Source organism: Oculina patagonica, chromosome 4, assembly GCF_052425735.1.
Source record: "Oculina patagonica isolate OP01 chromosome 4, crgOcupat, whole genome shotgun sequence".
In the NCBI taxonomy this organism is placed as follows: Eukaryota; Metazoa; Cnidaria; class Anthozoa; order Scleractinia; family Oculinidae; genus Oculina; species Oculina patagonica.
The window spans coordinates 36,399,948-36,420,305 of NC_135761.1; the positions used below are offsets into that span (position 1 = coordinate 36,399,948).

General features: G+C 39.4%; 1 long non-coding RNA gene and 1 pseudogene across 1 annotated transcript; both read left to right on the forward strand.

The window, feature by feature from the left end:
* Window positions 1-3,449, forward strand: LOC144652334 (uncharacterized). The gene is made up of 4 exons (XR_013570476.1): window positions 1-85; window positions 279-310; window positions 2,793-2,952; window positions 3,173-3,449. It is a non-coding gene; the product is annotated as an uncharacterized LOC144652334 (long non-coding RNA).
* A 7,259-nt stretch (window positions 3,450-10,708) lies between these two features.
* Window positions 10,709-13,240, forward strand: LOC144648393 (uncharacterized; annotated as a pseudogene).
* The last annotated feature ends 7,118 nt before the right edge of the window (window positions 13,241-20,358 follow it).

Here is a 20,358-nt window from a genome sequence, read left to right on the forward strand (position 1 = left end):
ATGGCGGATATTTCTGCAAGCGATGCTTCCAGCTCTTCAAGTTTAGGTGGCGCAGGATCAAGTGTGCATGTGGAAACTCCGAAAGGTACGTATTAGTTTTTGATATTAGTTTTCAAATGAACACACACAATTAAGTCACTCGCTTTTATCAAATAATCGAATATAAACCCCATGCATAAATGCATACATAAATCGCCCTTTCGCGCCACTTTGAAACTAAGCTAATTAAAATTTATGTATGCATGGCAGTCAATGCTTTTCCAATGTTCCCTTCTCAGGAAAGCAGTCTGTATCCAGAAAGACGTTTAGGGTAAGTGGCTATTTCACTGCACTTTGTATTGAATGTTTTTATGTACCTTCAAAGGGCGAAAACGATATACATCAACATTATTTTTTTAACAGCGACACAAGCGATGCAATCACGTTGCAAAAATTTGACAGCGACACAAAAAAACTTTATAAGCCGACAGTGACATTAAACATTTGTACACTTAATTATAATATTTAAAAATTGGCTCGCGAATATTTGATAAATGTAGCATAAAGTAACTCAGAATACATTCATTGAGGTGGGGGTCAGTTTTTAAAAATTTACCTGGGGAGCTGTATTGATCCCCTAGACCCTCATATTAAAAACATTATTTATCTTCGCCCCTTGAAATGTTTGAGGTCTGCTTACAACTTTGTGATAAACCAGTTCCTTGTAGAAAAAAAGCAACAACTATACACAGTACAAAATAACAACAGCAACAGCTTTAAGTTATTTCGCATATGTCTTCAGAATCAAGGGACATCGCAACATGCCGGCTACCCCCAGGTTATGGCCAGACATTTTACCACCATATCGTAGGCATATAACAATACATCAACCTATCGATGCATAGTGCAAGTGTTGGGATAGCAACACAACAACTGCAAGTGTAATATTAAATGATTATCGCGATAGTAACATTCATTATTGATAGTTGCCAAAGTTTTAAATTGACCTGCTGCAGCCTTTTTCTTGAATGAAGAAATGCCTAGCTCTTGTTCAACTTCTCCAACTTGTATGTTTTATATATTTGCCTCCAAGGTCTTCTCCCTTTTAAAATGGCAGTCAAAGATTTTGTTAATTCCCCTCTTGGAGAGTTTCATAAAGGGGCATAACACTTTCACAATACTGTTGCAATGTTGTCACTACTATCACAATACTATTGCAACAGTATTTCAACTACTTTTGTACATCCTTATAGTCTATTAAATTGTAAGTTTTATTAAGCATATATAACTGCTGCGATTAAATTAGCCACAGTGATAAATGTTTTGTCTGGAGTATTTCATTTATTTTATTCTATTCTATGGCTGATAAATTGTGTGATTTTTCTTTTAACATATCAAAGATTCAATGTTCAAATTTTCTCCCCATTCTCTGTGGCATATCCAATTGAACTGTTCTTTAAATAAAACCAATCAATCTCTAATCCAGCTTTTATATGGGTAAGGTAGTCAAATTTATAATAAAATTTGCCAGCCACAATAACCTTGATAACTTAATAACAGTACATACATATTTCCCAAGAAGCGAAGAAGCGAAGTGTTAAGAATGTCAACTTTCCAAGTGGTAACTAGTATTGAAGGTTCAAAAGACGAAATTTAGCAAATGAAACAAAATCAGACAAGAAACCGACTAGATGTAACAAACAAAACAAGACCAGAGAAGAATTACTAAATGCCAGCTTGTAACAAAAAAAAAATCATGAGTGGGCACTATCCATCCAGGCATTATGGGCTGAAAGTGCCCTCTGCACGCAGGCACTATCGCGCCAGTTGAGCAATTTAAGGCAATCAAGATCTGAGAAAATTTAGTGGTGAACTATAATCTGTGATAGAACATGAGTAGAGACTCTCAACAAATTTCTAGCTCTGATGAAGGTCAACAGGAGTCACCGAAAATTTAGTAACGAAAAACAGCTTAAAATTCTTATTTTTATAAATTCTCAACAAAATGGTGGTATGTATCGTATGCTTCCTCATTTACAAGTAACTTACAAATTGATTCAAAAGACTGTCTCGGAAGGAGATTTGAGTAGTGTTGTTGCTTGATCAATTTTGAACAACCAGTAAATTTATACTATTAAAACAATTAGATTGTTTTCTATCAATTCTATCGCTTCTTTTTTTGACGAGGGATTCGCTCATAATCTAATTGCTAATTAGTTACAACTAGAAAGCATTTCACAGAACAAGTCAGATTTGTGTACTTTAAATTAACAACTGGTTCATGCTTTAGCATGCCTCATTGAGTTTCAGAGATCATGAAAGAATTAAGCTTAAGAATAAGTCAGAGTAGAAGTGTAAGTTGCTTAAACAAACGCCTTGTGTTGCTCTGGCTTCTTGAGTGCTTTCTAAACTTCCCAAATGCACCATAGCTCAATGGTGCACAGCTGAAAACATGAACCAATTTTTTTTTTCGGTTAAAATTAGCTTCCAAACCCACGCTAAAACTTGGTTTGAACCCTCCCATAACCCCCCCCCCCCCCTCTTGGAATTTTCAGTTAAGTTTCATATTTTCCTTGAAAACTTTGGCTAATGCGACCCCCCTTCCCCTCGGAATCATGTTTCAATAACCATCCATTGCGTGGGTATGGATATGTTTTACAACTGAACATTTGATTAACAAATAATATCAATGCCAAAGCTATAGAATTTTTAAATGCTAATAAGATTATACTAGAATAAACTAGAATATTATGATCTTCAAAGCTTTGCTCGCCATTTTATTATAATCTTGTTTGTTCTTTAATTCTTTTTAGAAATGCTCGTCTTGTTCTGCTGAATGCCCTGTTGCTTTAAAAAAATGTAGAACCTCAACCTGCAATTTTCAGTTTGAAAAAAAAAAAGAAGGACTGGAACAAAGTATTAAAGAGAGGGAAAACCAGCTCCACCCATGAAACCGACAAGCTACATTACAGAGTATGTACATATATTAGCCTAACTAGTTGTAGTTAGGCTACAATAATAAAACATATTATAATTATTAAGCTTTTCAAATATTCCTGTTGATGTTGCACTGGACATTTACATGTAACTTTATTATTATGTTTATCAAGAGGTTTGAATTGTTTATAAATTTTTTACATAATTATGGACTCATTAGCTAATAGTGCATATCAATTATACTGTTGGATTTCAGGCTGATGTCCTTCGCCTTCACCATGACTATAATGTCATTGTTCTCATGCATCGGAAGCATGGTGGAGGCCATAACATCCACAAGTATGGCACCCCTGGGGTGGCATACGATTTTGTTGGAGATAACTCTACGAAGGAAGCACCCTGCAGGGAGGGACAACTGTTTATAAATTTATATGCTTCTTTTTGTGAAGGTATTTACTTTATATATTTACATAGAACATGTAACTAGAAAAAACTAATCATTTTCGTACATTTACATTATAGTTGACACTGCGCACTAGAACCAATTTATTAAGAGCCGCCTTTTAAATTTAAGTAATATAGGCTCCTTATGCATAAGAACCAGTATGTGTGATTTTGTTCTTAATTCTTGACTCTTCGAGATTAATTGGGTTTTAAGAGGGGTTTGCTCTACGGACCGACTAAGGTATGCAAGATAGCAAAGACCGATTTTCCCAAACTTTGCCAGAATAAAGGCCTCGGTAAACTAGTTCTAAAAATATAAGTTTCGGGTCGTTAAGAATTTTTTTGATTTTTTAGTAGAATTTTTAATATTTTGCCGGTGGCGGCACGCTAAATCAACGCCGAAATAGCGACTTTTGTGGAAGCTGTTATTCATATATTAAAAGCGTCCTAGAAAAAAATTACCAAGGAACTTAAAACCTTTCATTTCCTCTGCCTATAAGTGGTGTTCAAATTATGTGGAACAAAACCTGGAATTTTTAACGGAATTTTTAAGTTTATATATTTTGACAGTCGTAGCAACAGCCGAATTTTGCCTAAATTCACGGGTCAAAAAATCACTCTGGTACACGACTTTTCCCTTCAAGACTATACGCCGTAGAAAGAGAAATTTCCCATCTACAGTTTCCACGAAAAAAAAATTGGGATAAACGAAACGACGAATTTTGAGAGCGTTTTGAAAATAGGTCACTCGAGTCACATGAGTGACCTTTTGACCTGCCGTGTCAATAACAACAACTAACGGAAGGTCTTCGAATGTTACGTTTCTTCGTTAAAAGACGTGTAATTTTCACTTTATTGCATACTTTTAAATAAAAGGAAACCATGTTTTTTGTGGTGGAATTGCGTATTTGCTATGTTGTCGAATTTGTTCGAAACTTTCGCGAGAGTTTTGAAATGCGAGCTTATCTTCTGCTTTGAGCGGTTCCGGTACGTTGATTACCAAATTATACATTCGAATCTGCTTTCAACGTAATGTAACGAGAATGTGGCATCTACAACGAAGTAAATGCCAAATCACTGAGCAATAAAGAAACATTTCTTACCTTTATGACTTTTCCTAGTCCAGAAACCACATTATTTGTACCAAAATACGGAGCGAAATGCCTCTTCATGTCTTCTTGTCGCACGCGATCATGTTTCAATGTAACGTCCATGTTAACGATTAACTTGGCAAAACCGCATAATTCAACAGGAAGTACAGTTCACTGAGGCTTCCTTGGTAGTGCAGCAGCGCATTTCCCCGATCTTACTTTGACATCTCAAATACTCGACGCTGTCAGCTGAGTTCTTAGATGTGATGGGAATGTACAAAGCTAGACTGGATAACTCCAAGTGGCGCGGCCACGAAGCAATTTTTAAACTACCGATTAAACTTGCTGTCACTCCAGTGCAGTTCATTTTGACAGAAACGACTGTGCCGGCTTTTGCTTATGGCCACGTGTGAATATGGACAGATTGCAGGGGGAGAATGTGGTCCTAGTGTGGACCACATTCTCCTAGTGTTTAACTCTTAACTGCAATTTTTATCTTTCACCTACTTTTATGATAATTTTATATTCTATTGTATTTATTGATTTATTTATTTATTAATGTATGTAGTACGATTCTTCAGTTTTCTTCTCTAGATTTAAGTGTAAATTTTTAACTTTAAATAGCTTAGATATATAATAATGTAAATAGTGTCCACAATTAGTTTTTTTTAAGCTAAATACTTCAGACACTTTAATAAAGTATTTCATTCATTCATTCACAATCCGTCAAATTCGAATAGTGTCGTCATTGCTAAATGTACCAAAGATATACAAGGGCATCTACGTGCGTACGACGTTCGAGACGCTTCTTTAGACTCGGAGCCAAAGCTATTACTAGTACGAGCAGGTATGTTGTAGTTGTACGGAAATGTTAGTAACAAATAATTACCCGCTTAGTTTTATTCTCAAGCACTCAAGTCCGGCAAGACATGTATGATTCTCGTGAATCTGACTGAAGGCACATTAATAATTAATAATTACCAATTAGCATAAAATTTTTACTGATCTTTACTTTTATGTAAGATAAAGTAAGGTCTGCATAAAAAATAGTGGACCATAAATTACACCCGGAGCTTATCTTGGTTCCCGTGGCATGGGTAGCCTAGGATGGTAGTCCAACAGAGGGTTATCCCCACCATTAACTCGCCGGTACCCAAGGTAGAGAGAGGTACTGTGAGAGTAAAGTGTCCTGCTCAAGAACACAACAGTGACCCCGGTAAGGGCTCGAACTTGTAGCGCTCGGTTCGGAGCTACTAACCGTTGGGTCACCGCACCTGGCAGGTGCATAGCGACTTTTAAACGTGGAATTGAAGCGTGACGCATGCGTGACAAATGCGTGACGAAAGTGGACTTTGTTTCTAGTAATATTGCGAAAAAAAGTATATTATAAGTGCCAAAAAGTTCATTATAAACCAAACGTTTTGGGCTTAGCCCTTCATCAGTGGTGAAATGGTCGTAAATAAAACGACCGTTAAAAATACGCCACGAGAGTATGTATTTAAAGTCATGTCTCTAGCACGCACGCGCGCGCGCGAGAACCTCAATAGAAACGGAAATCTAAGTTGAGGCCGCGCGGATGGCAGGTGCCAAGATGGAAAATTAAGCGCATCTCCTGCCGCTTTCTTTGCTTGTTACCGCCGCAGAAGTTGACGCCGCGGACCTGTGCGTCCGCTGAGCTGTGTCCGTTTTAGCTGAAATGCTCTGCGACGGGGAGGCCAGGCGCACTCTTGGTAATGCTTCTTAGATGTTCCCCAAAACGTTCCCTTAGAGTGCGCCCAGTTTCGCCGATGTAAATGGCAGGGCAACGGCGACAGGAGATGCAGTAAATGAGTCCTGAGGACTAACACGTGAACAAATCCCGAATGTTAATAGAATCCTTTGGGCCCCGAATGTTGGTGTTACTCGAAATGTGGTCACACGTACGACAGCGGGAGTTTCCACAAGGATAAGACCCTGAGCGTGCGGTAGCTTGCTTGGAGGCTGTGTGTACCAGCGTTGAACGCAAGTTCCTATCTCGGCGAAACGCGACCATCGGCGGCTGTGGGAAAATGTGAGTAGTCGCGGGGTCTTCAGTGACTACTTTAAAGTTGTCTAGCAGGATTTGCTTGATTTTGTTGTTAAGAGGGTGGTATGTGAGAACCAAAGGAATCCTGTTCACCTTTTCCTCTGTTGAGATGTTCCTTCGGAGGGCGTCGGTCTGGGATAGATCTTTTATCTTCTCCAGGTCGTGTTGGAGGGTTTGTGGATTGTAGCCACGCCTTTCAAAGAAAGAAGCCATCTCATGGGCTTGGTTGAGAAAGTCGGCGTTGTCGGAACAGAGGCGTCGTAGGCGTAAAAACTGGCTGTGCGGGAGGCTTTCTTTGCAGTGGCGGGGATGTTATGAGTCGTGATGAAGATAGCTGTGGGTATCAGTGGCTTTGTATTGAATGGAGGTTGAGAGACGGTCACCAGGCGAGAAATGCGCAATTTGATACCCAGGAAAGGTAACTCGGTTTCGGAGATGGTATGTGTGAATTGCAGAGCGGGATGAAAGTTAGCTACAAATGCAATGTATTCCTCAAGTTCCACACGGTCACAACACGCGACTCCTACCACATCGTCGATGTATCGCTTATGGAGCTGAGGAACAAAATCGGTGTACCGTTGGCTGATTTGGTCTTCCACATAGCCTACAAATAAACATGCGTAGTTGGGGTCCATTTTGCTGCCCATGGCGACTCCTCCCACTGTGATAGTAAAAGGCATCGTTAAACGAGAACGCGTTAAGGGTGAGCACCAGCTCAGCTCAGCTAAGCGAGTGAGTGTTACCGTGGGTGGATCGAGCACGGGGCGTTTGTACACACAGCCTCCAAGCAAGCTACCGCACGCTCAGGGCCTTATCCTTGTGGAAACTCCCGCTGTCGTACGTGTGACCACATCTCGAGTAACACCAACATTCGGGGCCCAAAGGATTCTATTAACATTCGGGATTTGTTCACGTGTTCGTCCTCAGGACTCATTTACTGCATCTAATGTCGCCGCTGCCCTGCCATTTACATCGGCGAAACCGGGCGCACTCTAAGGGAATGTTTTGGGGAACATCTAAGAAGCATTACCAAGAGTGCGCCTGGCCTCCCCGTCGCAGAGCATTTCAGCTCAAACGGACACAGCTCAGCGGACGCACAGGTCCGCGGCGTCAAGCTCTGCGGCGGTAACAAGCAAAGAAAGCGGCAGGAGATGCGCTTAATTTTCCAACTTGGCACCTGCCATCCGGGCGGCCTCAACTTAGATTTCCGTTTCTATTGAGGTTCTCGCGCGCGCGCGCGTGCTAGAGACATGACTTTAAATACATACTCTCGTGGCGTATTTTTAACGGTCGTTTTATTTACGACCAATTCACCACTGATGAAGGGCTAAGCCCGAAACGTTTGGTTTATAATGAACTTTTTGGCACTTACAATATACTTTTTTTCGCAATATTGACAGTTAGAAGTGCCACGCAGCGAACAACGATTTATTCTTTAAAACTAGTATGTTTCTAGTACCCAGTTTCCTTTTGGGTTTGCTCACAAAAGAAGAGAAATAGCTTACTTAGACTGTAGTGAAAGGATACAACATATGAATGCAGTGATGTGTGATCAATTGTAAAAAATAACTTTTAACATTTATCATGAGAATAAATATCAATCCTAGGCCTTTATCGAAACATATCAACGAAAGAAAAAAGAGCCAATAAAAGATTTCATAAAAAAGTGTTATATACACTTAAAGCTAAGGGTATAAAATTATGCGGGATTTAGTTTATTTTAATAGTTAACCATGACATTCTATTTTTATAGTTCCTGACATTCTGAAGAGTTTCCGATTTGACTGCCAGTTCTCTCCTGGTGGCTTTGTCCGCGCTTCCCAAGAAAATTCAAAAAAGCCATGCCTCGATGAAACGTTTGAAGAACAAGAAAACAACAGTGATGCTGTGGAAGATTCCAGCGTTCTGTTTTCCTGCCCAAATGAGGGTTGTGTAAAGGTTTATCAGAGGTATTCAAGTCTGGAGAAGCATATGTCCTTTGGCAAATGCAAGATGTTGCCAGAAAAAGGAACATTACTTGACAAAGCAAAGAAGTCATACCACATACTCCTTCAAGAAGATGTCAGTTCCGCAAAAGCACTAGAAACAACTGAAGTTGAGGCGACGGAGGGAGCACGCTTACCCGAGGGTTGGGCCTTGAAAACAGCCAAAAAGCCCAAACGATTAAGTGAAGCTCAAAGGAAGTACTTAGCGGACAAGTTCAACCTTGGGCAGGAAACTGGTCACAAACAAAACCCTGAGCAAGTTTCTAAAGATATGGATTTGCAAAGAAGGCAGACGGGTCGAGGTTGTTCTCCAAAGACGATTTCCTAACTGCACAGCAGATAGGGTCATTCTTTTCAAGAACAGCAGCTAAGTTGCGCAACGCTGTGGCAACTACCGACGAAGATATTAGAGCTGTGGAAGTAGAGCAAGAGTTTTGCGATGCCCACCAGGTTGTACTGGATGACGTGCAGCTACGACACCCCATCGTTTATGACAACTTAAACCTGTGTGACATGCACAAGAAGGGGAGAATGAAAGCATTGAGTATAGCTATGCTCAAGACTGTTTGCGAGTTCTTTGGCGTTTCCACCGACGGATTCATCGCAACCCGCAAAGCGGAGTTTCTTTTCTCCTTAGAGGAGATTGTAAAGGGTTGCAGCTGTTGTAGCAAATAAGACAGCAGTCATGTTGAGGTCTTTTTTCATTTGAATTAGAAAGCCTGTTTTCTAAGATTGCTTAGTGTATAGTTTGTTGGCTTAGGCCGGGTGAAATTGTGAAGGGGTGTATAGATTGTTGACTAAGAGGAGATTGTAAATGGGGGTGGCTCTGAGTAGAGATTAAGACACCTGTCAAATTGTCATCTGTTATCACTTGAATTGTATAGCTTGTTCACTAAGGGTAGTTTGTAAAGGGGTTTAGCTTTAAGTAGAGAGTAAGACACCTGTCAAATTGTCATCTAGCATTACTTGAATTGTGTAACTTGTTCGCGAAAGGGTAGAAGGGGTGTGGCTCTAAGTAGAGAGAAAGGCACCTGTCAAATTGCCATCTGCTTTCACTTGAATTGTTAAAGCTTGTTCGCTAAGGGTATTTTTTATAGGGGTGTGGCTCTTAGTTGAGAGTAAGACACCAGCAAATTCTCATCTGCTATCACATGAATTGTATAGCTTGTTCGCCAAAGGGGAAGTTGTAAAGGGCGTGGCTCTAAGTAGAGAGGAAGACACCTGTCAAATTGTCATTTTTTGTCATTGAACTGTATAGGTTGTTGGCTAAGGGGATTGTAAAGGGGGTGTGGCTCTTAGTAGGGAGTAAGACACATGTCATATTGTCATCTGAATACAATTGGCTAGCTTTTTGGAGAAGTAGCTGGTTGATTTAAGGAAATTGTAAAGGGTAGTGCCTGTAAGTAGAGGCTTTGACATTTGCCACATCTGTTTTCCACTTGAATTGTACAGCTTGGTGACCATGTGGTATAAACCAAACAATAAAGATATTTCATTGTGGATTAATAGTAAATGCACGTACAACGTATGACGGTATATTTTTTACCGCAGTTTCTTAGAGCTGAATAATGTCGCATGGACGATGGAATTTGCCTGTAAAGTTTAACATAATTTCAATAAGAACGTCAAAAAAATAAATATACTTAAGACACATATACCTATACATTCGCTTACAAACTATATTTCCACTTACCATTTAATGAAGTCGATTAATGAAGCAACTTTTACTGTGCTCAAAATGCTCACGAAATTTTTGCTTTTGTGTATAATATTTTTTTTAATTGATTAGCAACCTTTACGTACAGCTGGGTAGCCTGTGGCTTTACTTTACAAATCGTTAACATTCCCAAAAGACAAGCAAAAGACCACTTCTGTTGACCGAGAGCGTCGAGAATTTAAGATGCCCAATTCAAGTAACACCGGGAAAACGCGCTGCTGCACTACGAAGAAAGCCTCAGCGAACTGTACTTCCTGTTGAATTATGCGGTTTTGCCAAGTAACTTTGTGGCCGCGCCACTTCCGGGGTGAATTGGAGTTATCCAGTCTAGCTTTGCACATTCACATCACATCTCAGAACTCAGCTGACAGCGTCGAGTATTTGAGATGTCAAAGTAAGATCGGGGAAATGCGCTGCTGCACTACCAAGGAAGCCTCAGTGAACTGTACTTCCTGTTGAATTATGCGGTTTTGCCAAGTTAATCGTTAACATGGACGTTAAACATGATCGCGTGCGACAAGAAGACATGAAGAGGCATTTCGCTCCGTATTTTGGTACGAATAATGTGGTTTCTGGACTAGGAAAAGTCATAAAGGTAAGAAATATTTCTGTATTGCTCAGTGATTTGGCATTTACTTCGTTGTAGATGCCACATTCTCGTTGAAAGCAGATTTGAATGTATAATTTGGTAATCTACGTACCGGAACCGCTCAAAGCAGAAGATAAGCTTGCATTTCAAAACTCTCGCGAAAGTTTCGAACAAATTCGCCAACATAGCAAATACGCAATTCCACCACAAAAAACATGGTTTCCTTTTATTTAAAAGCATGCAACAAAGTTAAAATTACAAGTCTTTTTAACGAAGAAACGTAACATTCGAAGACCTTCCGTTAGTTGTTGTTCATTGACACGGAAGGTCAAAAGGTCACTCATATGACTCGAATGACCTACTTTCAAAACGCTCTTAAAATTCGTCGTTTCGTTTATCCCAATTTTTTTTTCGTGGAAACTGTAGATGGGAAATTTCTCTTTCTACGGCGTATAGTCTTGAAGGGTAAAGTAGTGTACCAGAGCGATTTTTTGACCCGTGAATTTAGGCAAAATTCGGCTGTTGCTACGACTGTCAAAATGTATAAACTTAAAAATTCCGTTAAAAATTCCAGGTTTTGTTCCACATAATTTTGACACCACTTATAGGTAGAGGAAATGATAGGTTTTGAGTTCCTTGGTAATTATTTTCTAGGACGCTTTTAATATATAAACAACTGCTTCCACAAAAGTCGCTATTTCGGCGTTGATTTAGCGTGCCGCCACCGGCAAAATGTTAAAAATTCTACTAAAAAATCAAAAAAATTCTTAGCGACCCGAAACTTATATTTTTAGAACTAGTTTACCGAGGCCTTTATTCTGGCAAAGTTTGGGAAAATCGGTCTTTGCTATTTTGCATACCCTTAGTCGGTCCGTAGAGCAAACCCCTCTTAAGTAAATGAAAAGACAACAACTAAAGATGACCACAAACAGGGTTTGTGATTATTTTTTTTTTTTTCACTTTGAAGTAATTTTTAGGTAGTAATTTATCATTAGGTTTTTTGGCATAGCTGCAGATTCATTCTAGCAGCAACTTAACATTTTCTGAATTATTTCAATTTTAATTAACTTAATACATTTGCTGTATTAATTATTAAAATTCTTAAAACATATCAGTGTATGTTATAGGCAAGTTAGGATAACATAAAGCTATCTTAATAATAGTACCCACTGATGAACTGAGTTTATTTTTACATTTTTATTTAGCCAGATATAGACAAAAGGGGAAAAACCAACAAGAGACACAGATCAGCTCAACCCCAAGCCTAGATGATTTGTTGGAAAAACTTTCATGTTAGTGTTCAAATGTTGACTTATTGGGACTGAAACATATTCTGTCACTAAAAGGTGTATACCTGTAGGCTTAACATTTGGTAGATTTGGTGTGGTTCAATTTCTAGCCTTCAGGGTCTTGTGTTGTCATGCAAGACACATGCCCAGCATCACCAAGCAGGTGACTAGGTTGTATATAATTACTGACTGAAAAAGTTGTTCAAACTGTTTTCTTCAAGTGAAACAACAATGAAATGATAAAAAGTTATTACGAATAGAGTGTGTTCATGGCGGCCATATAATGTTAATATTTAAAATAAGGAGGTGATTGTGGCCTAGTGGATAGGGCACTGTACAAGTTTGTAATGGGTTGTTGTTAATCAGTGCCTTTCTGAAGGCAGCTATTCCTAGCTGACAACCTTCAAAACTGTTTACCATCAAGTTCTTTTTTCATGTTCCATGACATCGAGTCGAAATGCGCAGGTGCTGATCAATCAGATTTTAATGAAGAGGAGGGGGGTCAAGAGGTCCAAGAGGGCACACCCTTCACTGACAACTACGATATTGCTACCAATCGATTTCGAGAGATTGTAGATGAGTATGTATCTAACATGACAGTTACTGACGAAGAGATCAGAGAGACTGAAACACTTACAAGGGGTCAGAACAAAAACAAATTTTGGTTTGAGAAGAGAAAGTCAGTGTTGACAGCTTCAAATTTTGGAAAAGCTGCCAAAACCAAAGTGGAGCCAAGTAACAAACTTAAAGCTATGCTTTATTCAAATTTCACCACAGAAGCTGTCCAATATGGCATTGAAAGCGAGGAGAAAGCTGTTAACCTTTACATCAAGGAAACGGAGAAAGACAAAATAAATGTAAAGGTGGAAGAAGTTGGTATTTTGCTATCCAAGGAGAAGCCCTTTCTGGGAGCAAGCTTGGACAGAATAGTGACCAAACTCACCACAAAGGAGAAGTGGGGGATGGAAATTAAGTCCTCATTTAGTAAAGCAGGCATGACAGTTGAAGTTGCTTGCAAAAGTAAAACCTTTTTTTAGAAAAACGAAATGATGGAACAATTAGAAATGAAAGGAACCATGACTATTATACTCAAGTCCAAGGGCAACTGTTTTCTGCTTCCAGCTTAGACCTGAAAGGCATTTAGCTGAGACTGCTAAATGATTTATAAGACACGGGAGTAACAAATTTTTACCGTATATGACTGGTGTCCAGACTTTTCTCTTAACAGTACTGCATGGTTACAAAGCAATTGCTTGGTGTCGTCCATGATCCTCTGTAGTGGTTGTGCTCATAATCTTTCCGTTCAAATTTCATAGTTTTCCACAATAGAGTTTAGTACTAAAGACAACATCTTGTCAAAAGAGCATCTCTATTTGAAGAAATTAGAAATTTGAGTGAAGAAAAGCTTAAAAAGGTATTTTGTACTATTTTTGTTTCAGAAAGCACTTTGGTCTCCTTGTGGTACTATTCTTTCTGTGATGAGCATTAATGTGGTGTGAACAATACTCTGGAATCCCTCTTGAAGAGAGTCAACATGTTTGTCACTTCCTTTGTGAAAGAGTATTAAAAAGTGGTGAAGCAACCACAAAACAGAGAACTATGTGACAACACACTTACTTATTGTTTAAAGACGATGAGTTTAAATACCGTCACCCAGCAAACCCGCAAAGGGTTTGTGCTTTAGTTGTTGACAATATGCTACATGGATATTTTGCCATGATGTAGACTTGAATTTCTAGCCAGTCAAATGCAGTAGTTTTGTGTTCTCTTTATTTTATGCTTTATGCTATTAAGGTTAATAAATATATATCAGTTTGTTTCATTTGTTTGGTTCCTTGATTGCTTCTTTGTTTATATAAAGGTTTCTAGTATGGCACATTTGTATTACAATTAGCAGAGTATTTAAATAAATAACTTATTTATTAGTAGAGCTTAGTAGAGCAAAGGTGATGTGATGTGAGATGTGGAGGATTACATCAACAGACATCGAGCAGCTAGACGTTTTCCACCGAAAATGTCTAAGAAGAAATCTCGGAATATTCTGGCCACACACCATCTCTAACTGTGATCTCTATGAAAGAACTAAGCAGAGACCCATCTCAGAAACCGTGAAAGTCAGGCGATGGAGATGGATAGGTCATATCTTGAGGAGGGAAAATGACAACAATTGCCGAGTTGCTCTCACCTGGACCCCTGAAGGTAAGAGAAAGCGAGGAAGACCCAAGATTTCATGGAGAAGAACTGTGGAAGGTAAGCGTAAAGACCTGGGCTGGACTAGCTGGAATGAGGTGGAACAGCGAGGAAAAGACCGTGAAGGATGGAGGACGTTTCTGGGTAGCCTTATGCTCCAGTCAGAGGAGCAAAGAGGATGAGTGAGTTATTTTGCTGCATTAAAGCAGTAAGCTTGTTACTAAAATGAAAACCCATGAATCTGGAAATGAAGCTGAAAAAAGAGTGAGCTGGTATTGAACATTGACAATGACAGTTATTTTGCTGTATTAACATAAATGTTTATTCCTTTATTAATCTGTTTTTTGAACAAATAGAAGCAGCAAATTACTACTGACATGTATTTTAAGAGTGAACTACTTTAACCATTTTTAACATTTCATTTAACACTATCTTTTTAAATTTTCAGTTCAGAGTAAATGTTCCCTGTGTCAGCACCCAGACTCAGAATAAAAACCTTCACAAGTCACCATTAAACTCCAAGCAGGAAATTCAGGTAAAGAGAGTTGATAAGTGATGCTCCGATTTGAATGGATGGAATATAGTTGCCAAATGTTATTAATTTAAACTGAATGATAAGTGTGGCTAAAGGGAGTGTGGTGTATACAGAGCCGTTAACCTGATGGGTATAGTGGTAGGGAAGAGGGCTTTTAGGTTTGAGTGGCTTATAGTGTTACATAACAAGAAAGGGTTATCCCAAAGAACAGAAGGTAGATATGAATCGGGGTGGACAATGTCTTTGTGTAAAAAAGAAATACGCAATTTGCTTTGTTGTTTACTGCGTGCTAAACATCTTTTCCTGTTGCAATTTTTTAAGATGGAAGCAATAAAGGAACTAAGCAAGTGCAATCCCAAAGGGCATTACTACATAAAGGGAGATGGAACAGATGTTAAGGCGAGATTGCAGGAGTCCATGCGCAAGGTGTGGAATGGAGATGTTGATCTTTTGGATGGAAAGTTGCAAAATCTTATGACAGAGTATGACACATGGATATCCACAAGTCAAACCATAACTACATGTTATGACATCAGATGGATGACTTTGTAGCAGCCTTAGCAACAACGGCTGCCCTGGATGAAGTCAATGTTTCTGGGTGGTGGTCAGCGTGAAGCAGTGCAGACTTTTTGAGTGAAATTTAACAACCTAAGTACGTCTACTGAGACTGTGAAAGGCCTGAACTGGGATATTGTTGAGTTCAAGACACTGCTGGAACAGGCATTTGTCTTCAAGCAGAGGATCAATGATATCATTGCAAATTTTAATCCAGTGGTGCAACAAGTACCAATATAACCTAATTGGAGGCTGTGGGTAAAAGAATCGCCTGGATACCTACAGCACCTTCGGAATCTTTTTAAGAAGAAAAGAAATTTGTGCTACACATATACTGGTATTAATGGTGGCAGACGAGCAGCGAAACACTAAGCCTTAAGCCATTCCCATTCAGTACGTTCCCTACAAAGGGACTTAACAAGGGGAATCGAAGAACAAATGACCAATGCTCATCTCAAGGTTGTTGGTAGGTCTTATTTTTCTTGATTGTGTTATTTAGATTCTTAGGTACTTGCAAAAAAGGATCAACTGTTTTATACACAAGGATGGCAATGTTTTGTAGCTTTTGTAGCCGTTGTTGGTACAGACTTGGTAGACCTGTGTGGGTCTTCGATTGGGATTTTGAGGCTGCCCTGAGTGCACATTAAAAATGCAGTGCTGCCTTGAGTGCCCAAATATGTGCATACTCACATCCCACACAACTTCCAAATGCATACAGTGCTTGCTGGCTTGTGCAACCTGTGTGATGATTTCAGCCATTCAAACTTTGATGCCCTCTGTTCCTTAAACAAAAAGTTGCGAGCTTGAAGGGAACACAGGTAACGTGGATCATGCTTAATCTTGCACAGATAGCAACCTTTTGGTAGGCATTCTTCCTACAAAGAATTGTGTCTGAGTTGTGCCATTGGGAAAACATCACACCTTCTATGATGTCTGTGACAAATTGTCACCAGTAAGAGTGGCAGATGCTGTTAGTACTCATTGGGAGTACATTGGTCACCTACTTCAAACAAAAAACAAGGCTGATTATTACCAGTTTGTCCAAAAGAATCTCAAACCAGTGAGTGTGTTGTGGTTGTGGACTACAAGATGAAGCTGGAGCTGGGCATGATGATGTGGGATATTCAAAGGGAATGGAATTTTCCTCCCCATTTATTTATTTGTTTGTTTATTTATTTACTTACTAGTATTTATTAACTACTAGTCTTGTTTATGTTGTTTATTGGGTACAGAACACAGTAAAAGTATAATTCCCAAGGCACTCTACAACAGAAACCCTATTGAAAAGGTTCAAAAGGAAACAGTTCAGAAAACAATGAATTTCGTGGTGAAGATATTTTTGCCTATAAGGAGAACACTCAAGATTTAATTGAGAAACTTCTTTTGCTTGAGTGCCTGGACTATCAGCTGTCAACAAGCGGTAAGCTTGAACATTGACAAGAACACTTATTTTGCTGCATTAAAGCATTAGCTTGTTACTAAAATGACAACCCATGAATCTGGAGAAGCTGAAGCTGAAAAGGAGCTGAAATTAAACATTGACAATGACAGCTATTTTGCTGTATGTCTATTCCTTTATAATTTAACCCGTTTTTTGAAAAAAATAGAAGCAGCAAATTACTACTGACATGCATTTTGAGAGTGAACTACTTTAACCATTTTTAATATTTCATTTAAATTGTTCATGTTTCATTCACAAATAACAAACAAGTTACATGAATTGTCAAGATACAGTTTGATATTTCTTATTGATAGATTTCTTGGCAAGACACATGCATTAATGCATACAAACAGGACCGTAACGAGCAAGAGGCAAGCAAGGCACTTGCCTTGTCTAGACTTTAACCCGAAATTAAAAACAAAATATGTTTTGTTGGGTAAATAATCCCAAGTTGAACAAGATTTATTTTCTCAAGATCAGAACTTTTAGATTTCAAATTTTTTTGAAGGGCATGCCCAAAGAGCCCCCGAGCAACATCTTGCCTCGTCTATGGCAAAGGGCTGGTTACGGCCCTGACAAAGGAGAACACTCAAGATTTAATAGAAAGACTTCTTTTGTTTGAGTGGGTGTGTCGTGTTCATAGATAAACACTGCACTTTTATAAAGAGTTTGAACACTTCTGTTACATTACAACCATTGTTGATTTAGTGTTTGATTTATGTCTCTCGGCTGCCTGCTCTAGGTGTTTCATCATTGTAGATATTATATTTCTTAAGCATGTTTCAGTGGATCAGAGTCACATGTTTGAGGAGTGGCACATAGTTTAACTCTGAGTATTTGGAGCTATTTTCTTTGGAGTTTCTCACACTCGCTGATATATCAGATTAAGTCTTTTTTCTATATTTTCTTTCCTCATAGTTTCATTTATTTTCATTTAGCTTGTCATTTCGTATGCCTTTTGTAACACAACAATCGTCTATTGATTTCTAGTTTTTACCGTAAGTGATAAACAAGTGGCTCACCCTATTCTCCAATAAATCTTGTTGAATTGCTGCCTGCTGTGCTCCACTTTGGTTAAGCTGGCAAACTCTGGTGTACAAATACTCACATATACAACATCGGGAACGCAACAGTGTGGACTATCAGCTGTCAATAAGTGGTAAACTTGTTACTAAAATGAAAACCCATGAATCTGGAAAAAAAAAGAGTGAGCTGGAATTGAATTCTATTTTATTCCATTAAAAGCCCTTTGAAAATACAATAGACCCTTCCACGGTTTCTGACGCCATCTTGGTTGGGGGGGGGGCAAACACAGCAAAATTTACAGTAAATGTATGGGGAAAATCGGGAGTTTGACGCTGGATAATTCGAGGGCCGTTGATGTGAACAATTTATCAACGTCAAACTACCAATTTTTCCAATAAATTTACTGTAAATTTGCCGTGTTTGCCCCCCAACCAAGATGGTGTCAGAAACCGTGGAAGGGTCTATCAGCAAATTACTATGTGTATTACTATGTGTATTTTGAGCTGCTTTAAAGCTTTAATCATTTGTTCGTGTTTCATTCACAAATTAGAAATTAGTCATATAAACTGTAAACATACAGTTTATTTATTTTATTTATTAAATATGCAACTAAAATGCTTTTTACCATCTCTCATCCACTGTCGTTCTCAAAGTGCATTGCACACTTTTGGGGGCCCACACTATTGATGCTACGCATGAAAGATTTTTGTCATTCGACGGATGATCTTTTGTTATGGATTCTGGGGCAAAAACGAAAAAGTAACAATCTGTCACAAACTACGTCGTTAAATAGACTGCTTTTGGTTTGCTGTTGCAGCAAAATCTAATAATGTTCAAAAATAAGCGCAAATCATGAAACTACAAGCGGCCAGCTGGCTGAGATATTCGTAGTCACATGCGTACATTCTCTAATTTCGAGCCAGCAGACTTACTTAAACAAACAAAGCGTAAGCAGTCTTTACAACATGTTGAACAACTGGAAATACGCGAGAAGATACAGACATTACCACTAACCTGAACGCCGAAACACTGCAAACTTGAGTCGTCTGCAAAAACAGCTGACATCTCGCACCTCGCACATGATCTCGGCTAGTACTTCGTTTAGAACAAACAAATATTCCCTCTGTTTCATCTGGAACCCAGGACCCCCGCGTGGTCCCGTGGAGGGGGTAGGGTGGGGGCGGATTCGCAACCTGACCTCAACCAGTAAGCGTTCGGTTTTTTGGAGATTAATAATACGAAATTTGGACGACCCCATAAGATTGGAGCTTTTAATTATTATATATTTAATGAATGAACGTCAGTCTTTTATGCAACTGTCCTGTTATTGATGACAGATTGCGTCATAACATTGTCAAAGTGCTGTAAATTTAGCATCTTTTCGTTCTTAAGTCCTGACCAGACGGCAAGTTACGAACTTGCGTCAGCCTGCGTCTCCATTTGGCCAGGACTTACGTGCACTTGCGTTGACTTGCGCTCACTTTGGTCGAGATCAAATGGATACCCCTGGTAAAATAAAGTTTCCTTTTCCCTCCCCCTCCCCCATCGTAAAACACAATTTTCTCAGTCTTCAAATACTGGATTGTACCTCAGAGCATTTTAAATGACTTTTTGCAAACTTTGCGTGCACTTGCAACTAAACTTGCATGTCCGTTTGGCAACCCAACGCACGTCTGTACGCAAGTTGTACTTGCGTTACCATCTGCGAACAAGCGTGACCTGACGTATTTGTACGCGCGATTGCTTCTGTTTCAGCGCCCTGTGGCGTTATATCGTGTACCGCAGCCGAGACAGCCGAGGGTCAAGGCGTCACCAAAGCGGCCTTAAAAGGATAAAAGGGTTTCTGTTGCGGTCTAACCACAGGAAGCTACAGAAAATTCGATACGAAATCTATAAAGAAAACCCTAAACATGCGTGACTGATGAAATATATGCAACACTTGTCACGAAATCCTTACTTCGCCACAATAGCATAAAAACATTGCGTAATATCTATGGTCCGTTTAATAGATCTTTGTTTCAAGGCAGTCAGTGCTAGAGACCGCGCCCCGGGAGACCGGGGGGGGGCACTCCCCTATATGGCCTATACGGGGACGTGCCGCTGGATAGGGTATGGTTTTTAACTCCTCCGGTCCTGAACAGGGTATATAATTTCAAGCTCCTCTGTCCTAAACAGGGCCTGAAGCTGTCCTAGACAGGGTATGGCTGCAAGACTGTCGTCCATGTATTTACATTGTTTTCGCTTTCGCTTCAATAGAAAGCATTATTTTATTCGGCCGGATAGGCGTTTTTGCATTTCAATGCTTCAAACATCGCGTATGGGACGCAATCACCATAAAGCGTAAATGATTGTTGATGTTGTCCTTTGTCCTAAATAGGGTCTTAGAATAGGGAGTGTTGTCTTACACAGGGTAGGCATTTTAAGTTTTTATTGTCCTAAACAGGGTCAGGGTTTCAAACCTCCAGCGGCACCCCTATACCTAAACTTAGGTCAAGTACCCCCCCCCCCCCCCGGG